Source organism: Bos javanicus, chromosome 26 (assembly GCF_032452875.1).
Source record: "Bos javanicus breed banteng chromosome 26, ARS-OSU_banteng_1.0, whole genome shotgun sequence".
In the NCBI taxonomy this organism is placed as follows: domain Eukaryota; kingdom Metazoa; phylum Chordata; class Mammalia; order Artiodactyla; family Bovidae; genus Bos; species Bos javanicus.
Window position 1 is genome coordinate 10,089,123 of NC_083893.1, and position 12,991 is coordinate 10,102,113.

Below are 12,991 nucleotides of genomic sequence, written 5' to 3' on the forward strand. Positions count from 1 at the left end.
AGGCAAGAGCCCTGGAGTGGGTTGCCATTTCCTTCTCCAATGCACAAAAGAGAAAAGTGAAAGTGAAGTACCTCAGTCGTGTCCGACTCTTAGCGGCCCCATGGACTGCAGCCTACCAGGCTCCTCCATCCATGGGATTTTCCAGGCAAGAGTACTGGAGTGGGGTGCCATTGCCTTCTCCAGAAGAGAGGTTTATAGGCAGAAATAATGCAAATGAAAAAGAATAAAAACCATTGCGTGAGCTGGACAAAACATGTATATGGGACACCTGAAGTCAAGTATTTTACTTCCAATCATAATTTTCCAACCTCTTGCTCCACTTGTTTCCCCAGATGCCATACAAATATGATACTAAATTTGATTTTCAAGGGAAAGGACTAGGACTATTACTAATAAGAAAATATGGTTTTGCATTTCTTTGGATAGCTTTATAAAATGTGTTCCCACTTCCAAAATGTTGCAAAGAGTCAGACATGACTGGGTGTGCACACGTGTGCCCTCATACACATACACACACACACACACATAATATGAAAGGTTCACTTTCTATTTATGTACATTTCTCAAATATTGTCTTTTGCAATAAGTATACTGATTTAAATTTGACTCTGTTAATAACACTCTACTTTGGCTTTCAAATGGCTTAACCATGTCTAGAAGCACATGAATGAGACTGATAAGACCACTCATGTGGTTTTGACCCTTAGAGAGGATAGTGGGTGGATATTATCCTTTATACTTTGTACCATTCTCAGAGGACAATCACAGATGTGTAAACAAATGTGAAAAAGAAATAAAGGGGACAGCCAGATTGCCAGAGATCCATTACTTTACCCCTGGGATATAGCCATAGTATAGTGGCTATTACAGAACTGGGGCAAATGCCAAGAGCACTGAATTCAAAGGGAGGCTCCCTGAAGTGAGTCATCTATTTAGACAACATCAGAGGAATATTGGGTCAGATCCTACTGGGTGAAGAGGTTACACCATGGGCATTTGGTAGTCACTTTGGGAATTACACTAATTTACGGCAACATGAATACAGAGTGGCAAAGTGTCATTAAAGGCTAAGGTAAATTTATTTCTATACAAGATAGAAAGGGCAGTTGGTCATGCATCTTTTCTTATTAGCCACACTTACAAACATGGATGGCAGCCATGATAGGCTTGAAATAAAGATAAAGGATAGATATCTAGTTCACTAAGTAATATCCTGGTGTCTTGAGAGAGCTGATGTTGTCATTAATCTTCTCTTTTAGCAAGAACTGGCTCTTTTTTAAAAATCATAGACCAACTTCCCATTCTGTATAGAGAGGTGAAATGAGACAGTTTTTAAACAACAACCAGATTCCAAGATCAAGGAACTTGTTAGAGTCTGACCCTGCCACTTTCTAGCAATGGAACCTTGGGTAAGTAATTGAATCTTTGAGTCTCAGTTTAGTCACATGTAAGAGGTGCATAATAAGAGTATCCTCTTTATAAAACTTGCTATATAATTAGATAATATATAGAAAATCCATCTGTAACTTTAACTATGCTATACAAAAGTTAGGCATGCCTGCTATATTTCAAAGAAAAAGGATTCAGCCAATATAAGTCAAATTCCAGTTTCCTAAACAAGAATATAGAATGAATCTTGAGTTCAAGTTGATCTGTCTTATAAGGACTAGGAAGGACAAGGGTGGTTAGGGTCATTTGCTGAGCTCAAGTCCTATTCACTAATTAGTTCTTTTATGGATTATGCTTATATTTAAGTAATTGCGTTAGTCGCTCAGTCATGTCTGACTCTCTGTGAACCCATGGACTGTAGTCCGCCAGAATCCTCTGTCCATGGGATTCTCCAGGCAAGAATAATGGAGTGATTATTCCCTTCTTCAAGGAACTTTCTGACCCAAGGATTGAACCTGGGTCTCCTACATTGCAGGTAGATTCTTTACTGTCTGAACCACCAGCGAAGCCCATATCTAAGAAATCTTGGCGCGATTTCAGGCAAAGAACATTTCATGCAAAGATGGGCACAATACAGGACAGAAATGGTATAGACCTAACAGAAGCAGAAGATATTAAGAAGAGGTGGCAAGAATACACAGAAGAACTATACAAAAAAGACCTTAATGACCCAGATAACCACGATGGTGTGATCACTCACCTAGAGGCAGACATCTTGGAATGCAAAGTCAAGAGGGCCTGAGGAAGCATCACTACGAACAAAGCTAGTGGAAGTGATGGAATTCCGGCTGAGCTATTTCAAATCCTAAAAAATGATGCTGTGAAAGTGCTGCACTCAATATGCCAGCAAATTTGGAAAACTCAGCAGTGGCCATAGGACAGGAAAAGGTCAGTTTTCATTCCAATCTCAAAGAAGGGCAATGCCAAAGAATGTTCAAACTACCACATAATTGCACTCATTTCACATGCTAGCAAAGTAATGCTCAAAATTCTCCAAGCCAGGCTTCCATAGTATGTGAATCAAAAATTCCAGATGTTCAAGCTGGATTTAGAAAGGCAGAGGAACCAGAGATCCAATGGCCAACATCCACTGGATCACAGAAAAAGCAATAGAATTCCAGAAAAACATCTACTTCTGCTTCAATGACTATGCCAAAGCCTTTGACTGTGTGGATCACAACAAACTGTGGAAAATTCTTATACCAGACTATCTTACCTGCCTCCTGAGAAACCTGCAGGCAGGTCAAGAAGCAACAGGTAGACATGGAACAATGGACTGGTTCCAAGCTGGGAAAGGAGTACATCAAGGCTGTATATTGTTACCCTGCTTATTTAACTTATATGCAGAGTACATCACATGAAATGGTGGGCTGGATGAAGCACAAGCTGAAATCAACATTGCTGGGAGAAATATCAATAACCTCAGATATGTAGATGACACCTTCCTTATGGCAGAAAGTGAAGAGGAACTAAAGAGCCTCTTGATGAAAGTAAAGGCTTTGACTGTGTGGATCACAATAAACTGTGGAAAATTCTGAAAGAGATGGGAATACCAGACCACCTGATCTGCCTCTTGAGAAATTTGTATGCAGGTCAGGAAGCAACAGTTAGAACTGAACACGGAACAACAGACTGGGTCCAAATAGGAAAAGGAGTACGTCAAGGCTGTATATTGTCACCCTGCTTATTTAACTTCTATGCAGAGTACATCATGAGAAACACTGGACTGGAAGAAACACAAGCTGGAATCAAGATTGCCAGGAGAAATATCAATAACCTCAGATATGCAGATGACACCACCCTTATGGCAGAAAGTGAAGAACTAAAGAGCCTCTTGATGAAAGTGAAAGTGGAGAGTGAAAAAGTTGGCTTAAAGCTCAACATTCAGAAAACGAAGATCATGGCATCTGGTCCCATCACTTCATGGGAAATAGATGGGGAAACAGTGGAAACAGTGGCTGACTTTATTTTTTTGGGCTCCAAAATCACTGCAGATGGTGACTGCAGCCAAGAAATCAAAAGACGCTTGCTCCTTGGAAGGAAAGTTATGACCAACCTAGACAGCATATGAAAAAGCAGAGACATTACTTTGCCAACAAAGGTTCGTCTAGTCAAGGCTATGGTTTTTCCTGTGGTCATGTATGGATGTGAGAGTTGGACTGTGAAGAAGGCTGAGCGCCGAAGAATTGATGTTTTTGAACTTTGGTGTTGGAGAAGACTCTTGAGAGTCCCTTGGACTGCAAGGAGATCCAACCAGTCCATTCTGAAGGAGATCAGCCCTGGGATTTCTTTGGAAGGAATGATGCTAAAGCTGAAACTCCAGTACTTTGGCCACCTCATGTGAAGAGTTGACTCATTGGAAAAGACTCTGATGCTGGGAGGGATTGGGGGCAGGAGGAGAAGGGGATGACAGAGGATGAGATGGCTGGATGGCGTCACTGACTCGATGGACGTGAGTCTGGGTGAACTCCAGGAGTTGGTGATGGACAGGGAGGCCTGGCGTGCTGCGATTCATGGGGTCGCAAAGAGTTGGACACGACTGAGCAACTGAACTGAACTGAACTGAAAAAGCTGGCTTAAAACTCAACATTCAAATAACGAAGATCATGTTATCCGCTCCCATCACTTCATAGCAAATACATGGGAAAACAACAGAAACAGTGACAGACTTTATTTTCTTGAGCTCCAAAATCACTGCAGATGGTGACTGTAGCCATGATTTTAAAAGATACTTTCTTCTAGGAAGAAAAACTATGACAAACCTAGACAGTGTATTAAAAAGCAGAGACATTACTTTGCCAACAAAGGTCAATCTTGTCAAAGCTATGGTTTTTCCAGTAGTCACGTATGGATGGGAGAGTTGCACCATAAGGACGGCTGAATGCTAAAGAATTGATGCTTTTGAACTGTGGTGTTGGAGAAGACTCTTGAGAGTCCCTGGACCGTAAGGAGATCAAACCTGTCCATCCTAAAGGAAATCAGTCCTGAATATTCTTTGGAAGGACTGATGCTGAAGCTAAAGTGCCAATACTTTTGCCACCTGATGTAAAGAGCTGACTCATTAGAAAAGAGCCTGATATTTGGAAAGATTGAAGGCAGAAGGGGATGACAGAGGATAAGATGGTTGGATAGCATCACTGACTCAATGGACATGAGTTTGAGCAAGCTCTGGGAGATGATGAAGGACAGGGAAGCCTGGAGTGCTGCCGTCCATGGGGTCTCAAAGAGTTGGGCACAACTGAGCAACTGCAACAATTTCAGGCCACAAATATTTTCCTTATATTTTCTTTTAATTTTTTTAAATAATTTTAGGTTTTATATGTAGTTCTATAATCCACTTTGAGTTACTCTTTTATATATTTTGAGATGCTGATCAGAGTTTTTTTCTTCTTAGTGTATAGACATCCAACAGATCCAGCACAACTTGTTGAAAAGATGATCGTTTCTGCACTCGAAGTGCTTTTGTTTTTTTTTTTTTCCAGTTGATTTTATTTTATTATATTTTTTAAATTTTATTTTTTATTATTTTTTTGGGGGTAAATTCTTAAACTATTTTATCCATTAATTGTGTATTTTATTAATCACAAATCAAAAGGTCTCATGCTGCAAAATTTTTGTGAAAATGACTAGTTTTTAAAAGCTTTATAAATAAAATCTCTCCCTACCAAAAAACTGAGTTAAATTCAATCATCTTTTTTTTTTTTTTCCCAGTATGTTTTTAAATTTTTATTCCTTTATTTCTCATGTGTTCCCCATCCTGAACCCTCCTCCCTCCTCCCTCCCCATACCATCCCTCTGGGTCGTCCCAGTGCACCAACCCCAAGCATCCAGCATCGTGCATTGAACCTGGACTGGCATCTCGTTTCATACATGACATTTCACATGTTTCAATGCCATTCTCCCAAATCTTCCCACCCTCTCCCTCTCCCACAGAGTCCATAAGCCTGTTCTATACATCAGTGTCTCTTTTGCTGTCTCGTATACAGGGTTATCGTTACCATCTTTCTAAATTCCATATATATGCGTTAGTATACTGTATTGGTGTTTTTCCTTCTGGCTTACTTCACTCTGTATAATAGGCTCCAGTTTCATCCACCTCATTAGAACTGATTCAAATGTATTCTTTTTAATGGCTGAGTAATACTCCATTGTGTATACGTACCACAGCTTTCTTATCGATTCATCTGCTGATGGGCATCTAGGTTGCTTCCATGTCCTGGCTATTATAAACAGTGCTGCGATGAACATTGGGGTACACGTGTCTCTTTCCCTTCTGGTTTCCTCAGTGTGTATGCCCAGCAGTGGAATTGCTGGATCATGAATCCTTGTCAAAAGTCAATTGTCTCTGTGTATGCGTGGACCTTTTCTCCTTAGTTTTGTTGACAAGCTTTCTGTTTGCATGCCTGTGTCACGCTGTTTTGGTTTCTGTGGTTTTATGATAGTCTTGAAATCATGTGATATTAGCTTTTCAACTTCATTCTTTTTCCAAGCTGTTTGCATAATTCTACCTTTGCATTTACACATGAATTTCAAAATCAGTTTGTAAATTTCCACCACAAATCCTAGGATATTTGATTTGGACATTAAATCTATACATCAATATGGGAAAAGCATCAACTTTTCCAATTAAGGAAAAAGATACCTCTTTATTTACTTCAATCTTTATGTCTGTCAGAAATGACTTATAGTTTTCAGTTTATGGGTCTTGCATATCATTTGTCAGATATATCTCAAAGTATTTTCTTTTTTAAAATGCTACTGTATGTGTATTAATTATTTTTTTAATTTGATCGCTTGCTGCTGGCATAAATACAATTAATTTTTGCACATGGATCTGTAGTCTGCAGTCTTGCTAATACACTCTCTTATTCGCTTTCTGTTTTTGTAAATTTTATATTTTCTATCTAGATGTTTATGTTATCTGTGAATAAAGGCAGTTTTTACCTTCCTTTCCAACCTTTATACTTCATATTTCTATTTCTTGTCTAATTGCACTGCCTAACCCTCGCTATAATGCTGAATAAAAGTGATGACAACAGTCATTTGGTCTTTTATTATGAAGTAAAAAATTGGCTGTAGGTTTTTTGTAGACACCATTATCAGATTGAGGAAGTTTTCTTCCTATTGCTGATAAGCCAAGAGTTTCCATTAAGAATGAATATTGAATTTTCCAAGCACATTGTTAAAAATTTTTTTTTGCACCTATTGAACTGATCATAGATTTTTTCAGAAGTTTATTAACATGGTGAATTGCATTGATTTTTTGCAAGTTAAACCAACCCTGCATTCATGAGATAATGCCCATTTGGTCATGATCCATTTATTAGAGTTGATTCCCTTTGCTATCATTTTGTTCAGAATTTTTGTTTCTTTGTTCATAGTAATAATGGTCTGTCATTTTCTTGTAATGTCTTTGAGTGGTTTTGGCACTGGGGTAATAATGCTGGTCTCAGAATAAGTTAGAAACTCCTCTACTTCAGTTTTTTGGAAGAACTACATTGGATTTCTACTTATTTCTTATTGTTTAGTAGAATTTCTTCAGTGAAACTGTATGGGCCTGGGGTTTTCTTTTTGAGAAGGTTTTCAACTATTAATTCAAAAATTTTTAGTAGATCTAGGGGGTTTTTTTTGTTGTTTTTTTTAAAATTTATTAATTTTAATTAGAGGCTAATTACTTCATAATATTGTATTGGTTAGATCTAGGTTTATACAGGTTTTCTATTTCTTTTTGAGTGAGCTTTGGTAGTTTGTTTCTTTCAAGAAATTTGTCCATTTCATCTAAGTTGTCACATTTATAGGTATAGCTGTTCATAATATCTCTTTATTATCCTTTTAATATCTGTGGAATCTGTACTGATGTTATCACTCTAATCACTGATATTGGTAATTTGTGTCTTTCCTGTTTTCATGACCAATCTGGCTAAAGATTTACTAATTTTTCTTCATCTTTGCAACGAACCAACTTTGGTTTAATTGATTTCTCACTGTCTTTGTTTCCCATTTCATCTATTTCTACTTTGATTTTTATTATTTCCTTTCTTCTGCTTCTTCAGTCACTAAGTTGTTTCTGACTCTCTTCTGCTAGCACTGGCTTTATTTGCTGTTTGTTTTCTAGCTTCTTAAAGTAGAAGCTGAGGTCACTAATTTTAGTCCTCTGAAGACCTTTATTCTTTACCAACTTACTGCTATAAATTTCCTCCTAAACAGTGTTTTAGTAGTACTTCACACATTCTGATATATTTTCACACTCATTCAGTTGTGTATTGTATTTTCACATTCATACTTTATAATTTCCCTTTTGATTTTTCCCTTGATCCATGAACTATTCAGATTTGTGCTATGTAGTTTTCCAAATATTTGGAGATTTTTCACAAATATTTCTGTTATTGGTTTTAATTTAATTCCACCATAGTAGTCAGAGAACATACTTTGAATTACTTGAATACTTTTAAATTTACTAAAAATATTTTAATGGCTCAGGATGGGGTCTATTTCAATACATTTTCCATGTGCTTGTGAAAAGAAAGCATTTTGCTGCTGTTCAGTGGAGTGTTCTGTAAGTTAAGCAGATAAAGTCTATTAATAAGCATTATTCAAGGGTACTGTATCACTGATTTCTTAATTTCTTTTTCCATACATTATTGACAAAGGGGCACTGACATCTCTAACAATTACTGTGGGTATCACCATTCCTCCTTGCAGCTCTATCAAGTTTGTTTTCTCCCTATGTATTTAGAAACTCATTAGATACATGTGCATTTAGGACTCTTGTCTTTGAGAACTGACTCCTTTATTGTTATGAAATGACCTTCTTTTTCCTGTTAATATTTTTTGCTCTGAAATCTAATGTTAATATAGCCATTCAGCTTGTTGTTGTTGTTTTTTTTTTTTGATTAATGTTAGCATAGCATTTAGTTTTGATCCTTTTTACTTTATATATATATAATATTTGAAGTGTATTACTTTTTGGCAGCATATAGTTGTGCCTTGATTTTTTAAATTCAATATAACAATCTCTGCTTTTAGTTAAGGCATTTAAACCATTTACATTTAATGTCATAATTGACATGGTTTGATTTAGGTCTATCACTTGCTATTTGTTTTTTGTTTTTCCCATTTGTTCTTTGTCCTATTTTCTCTCTTTTCTTTTGGATTAAATGAATTTTTTTTTTATGATTCTTGTTACATTTCTATTGTTGGATTATGGGCTATAACTCTTGGTTTGGTTATTTTAGGAGCTGTAATGCACTTTTTAAAGTCAAAAGTTTTCCATTCAAATACCAAGGAGTATATAAATCTGAACCCCTTTAAAAGGTCTGTGGTTATGTGTTTTGTCTTTTTTTTTTTTTAAGAGGTACTGAAATGAATGGGCTGAAAAGATCAAGCTAAAATGAATGCTTGCAATTCATAATCTTTAAAATGGAGTCAAAATGCCAGAATACACTTTACTGCTTTTAAACCAAGTTCACCATAGCCAGTACAGAGCCAAAGTGAGATTTTGGAACAAGCTGAAAGTTCTTCTTTTTAAATAATATGTTGCTCTTAGTGATGCCAGGCTCAATTTCTTGATAAGTTCTGGATATCGGAAATTGTGTTTACCCAGACAAAATATTAATACCTGACACTGAAAATGAACTTAAAAGTTATGTTAATATAATCACCACAGAAATGAAATTGTTATTTCAGTAATATAGGAAAAACACTAGATTCAATTTTATATACCTTTGTAATTTTCTGTTGAACATAGTTGGAGGCAGAACTGAGAAATTCCAGGAGCCCTATGCTGGTCAGTGAATCCTAAGACCCATGTATTTACAAGGTGAATGTCTCCATCTGAGGCATGGAAACCAGTATAGAAAACCCCTGTGGTCTAGACTTGTTCTAAGTATTGCTAAAGAAGCAATTGGTGTGGCAGAAACATGGACATTCAGAGACAGACAGCTGCAGTATGAGTTTTCCTTTCATCACCACTTAATCTCTGCTTGTGCTACACAGGATAGATTACTTAATTTCTCAGAATATTTCCTTATTTTAATATCTATGTATCATATTTTAGCTATAATCTAAATAATACTTATTTTACAATGTTTTGGTGAGAACTGAAAGAGGAAACTTTATAACAACTATGATTAATTAAACAATAGCAAATGTAGTAGCAAATGTAAAGTTTCCACTTTGGCCCTGCCATGTCATTCTTTCTGGAGTAATTAGTAGTTGTCCTCCACTCTTCCCCTGATGCTGGGATAGACTGAAGGCAGAAGGAGAAGAGGGTGACAGAGGATGAGATGGTTGAATGGCATCGCTGAATCAATGGACATGAACTAGTGCAAACTCTGGGAGACAGTGAGGGACAGGGAAGCCTGGAGTGCTGCAGTCTATGGGGTCGTGAAGAGTCGGACACGACTTGGCGACTAAACAACGACAACAAATGTAAAGCATTGTTTCTATTATTTATTTCCTTTTTGTGTATTAGAGCAAAAACAGAAGTATAGCAGTAGGGATGTAATGAAGATAAAATTCCTTCTTAGAATCCAGATATTCATATGGTGTTGCTATTATCAGTTATCATTAAGAACAATAATTAATGAAGGGGTAAGTGAGGACTTAGATCAAACCTCTTTATTCAGCAGGGCAATGGAATTTCTCTTGAGCGATGCCACTCATTGTTGATACGTAATGCTTTCCACTTTCTTACTCTCCCACCCTGAGTACAATGCTCTAGGTGACAGTACCCAAATCAAAACAACGTAATGCAGTGTTTTTCGATGGGGTCATGAAGAGTCAGACATGACTGAGCGACTGAACTGACTGACTGACTGAATGCAGTGTTTATAACTGTTTCATTACAGGCTCATCATTTTTGCTCCAGTTGACAATGATGGTCTCTTAGAAGTCTCCAGAGCAGTGTGGCTGCTTAAGAGAAGCTTGTGTTACTTGAAGTGTCTACTAGCACTAATCAGCATGGTCTGCTAGACTCCCCAGTTGATTAGATTCTTCAGTAAACTTCTGATTTGTCAATGTTTTCTCTTTGACAAAGCTAGCTTTCTCTTTCATTTCTAAGCACATTGCAGAACTGCCTTAAAACAAAGATGCAAAACTTCTGGAGCATTGAGACCATATTGGAAATCTTTTGAAAACCTTAAGGGCTAATTCTTTGATGTGTACTTGCATAAAACAGCAATGCATTATTGAACGTAGTCATATCAAAAAAGGTCAGGCATTGCCATTTGCCATTTGTAATCTCCAATAAAGTAAGGGTGTATGTGTGTGTGGGTGTGTATGTGTGTTAACAAGATGACTTTGAACAGGACCAAGGAAATGGAAGTAGTAAGGCTTAGTATAAAGGTGCCTAAAAGGTTGAGAATTATGAGAGTTGGGTTTTGTGCCAGGTTCTATTCTGTGAGGTCATGGAGTGCAGGGGCATAAAGTTTTTCTTTGCATCCTGAGCTCCTATTATGTACCAAGTATTATCTGCTGCAAGTGTAGAAATATTTTCTACATGCCACTATTAGCTGTGAGTTCCTGGGGTAGTCAACATTTCCGAATCTGACTACTTATCAGTCAACTGGAGACAATAGTCACAAAACCTTACAGGCTATACTGTGAGGGCTAAACCATTGAATGCAATCACATATAAACTGAAAAGCCTATAATGAAAATCAGAGCTCATATTGATTGGGAGCACAGGCTCTGGCATCAGAGGACTTGATCAGAATAGATAGGATCTCAGATTTTTGTGCACATTCTTTAAGCTAATTATAGTTTATCTGAAAAATGGAAGTCAATATTGGTTTGAGACGGTAGATAGAATCCAGATTAAAAAAAAAAAAAAAGAAGAATCCAGGAATCCCACTGTCTTCTATAAAAAAAAGTCCTATGAAGTGACAGGAGAGGTATTTTTAAAAAGAATGATAAAACCACATAGCATTGGGAAATACGGACTTGTGCTATCAAAAAGCTAGAGATTTTGAAGCATTCCTGAAAGTTAGAAATAGGACATTAAGATAGGAGGAAACTATGCCCCAAGATACGAGCAGGAAAGTACGCTCTGAAGATAAGAACAGGTAAAAAGGTGTACTCTGTGCTTAGAGACATACAAGTAGAAGAGGCATGTCTGTGTGAGTAACTGCGAAACTAAAATCTCATCAGCAGTCTTGTTACTCCCCTACTTCAATTCCTCCATTTGCTGAAATGGTGAGAAAGGGCCCTGGTACCTGGAAGACAGCCACGACCAAGAAGAACCAGAGACTTTGAGGAGGAGCAAGGCACCCCCAAGCCCAGAAAGAGAGATCCCAGCACACTACAATGAACTTATATTTCTCCTTTTTTAAGAGTACCTATAATGAGAACCTGTATCTTCTTCCCTCAACCCTCTCGCCCAAAGATTTTCAAACACAAAGTGAAAATACAAATAAGAATCAAATTAGGAAATATTTGGGCTGAAGCAAAAACAACATGAAAAATATGAACAAAGGTCAACAAATAACACCCCTCAAAAGTACATAAGGAAACAATCAATAAAACTAGTAGAATATTTTAATATTTAAATAAAAATAACACTCCAAAAGAGAATCTAGAGGAGAATAGCATCATAAAAATAAGAAGACAGTTATAAAAAATGAAATAGTTAAAGAATGTGGAATTAAAAACTTCCAGAAAACACAAAAAGTGTCTCCATAGGCAGGTGGAAAGCAGAAAGGACACAGCTTCAGGGCAAAAGGAGATGAATAAAAAGGTACAGAGTGGGGAGAGGAAGAGTTACTGCTCTTAGAAGATTAAACAAGAGAAGCCACGTAAGACTGCCTAGTTCAGTGGCTACCGCATAGGAAGGCTACACTCTACAGGAACTTTATTACTCTTATTATAGTCGTTATAACCGAACTACCCAATTCTTAGTTACTAATTTTATCATTGTTATTATATTATCACTAAAATACAGTCTCTGCAAGGTCCTACGTCTAATATTCTAAGAGCTGATGACAATAAGAGGAAGTAGAGGTGGAAAGGAGCCAGGAAATAGGACTCTAGGACCTAGGGGCAGGGTGATGACACTCAGTAGCTAGTTTAGGTGAGGAAAAGTAGGAAGCTAGATGTGAGGACAAGAAGGAAAGGGGAATGGGAACAAAAGAGAACTTCCTGACCTGATGTTTAGGGAGAAGCAACTATGGGGCTGATGTTGCAGATTAATTCTGGGTTCAAAATGTGATGTTACCAGGGGCCCACGATGGTACTGGCGTGGGTTGCCATGCCCTCCTCCAGATGGAGGCCCCACGTTGGTCAGAGGCCACACAGAAGGCCAGCATTAGGCTCATGTCATGGCATCCTATGCCCTGCCCACCAAAGCATCCTATGGATCCTTTGGATCAGAGATAACCTTAGACCAGATGGGTCTCCCAGGATGGTTCTGACTTAGAACAAACATTTTGGGACTATGTACTATAGCAACTCCACAGATTAAGAAGGTTTTACATTTTATTTTCATCAAGATTGACAAAGCTACTCCCAATTTCTTAATCAATTAAAGCTTCTATCACCTAATAAG

At 37.4% G+C, this 12,991-nt stretch overlaps 1 protein-coding gene across 2 annotated transcripts in view; it reads right to left on the minus strand.

The window, feature by feature from the left end:
* RNLS (renalase, FAD dependent amine oxidase) overlaps window positions 1-12,991 on the minus strand; it is a 276,255-nt gene that overhangs the window by 116,379 nt on the left and 146,885 nt on the right. The window lies entirely within an intron of this gene.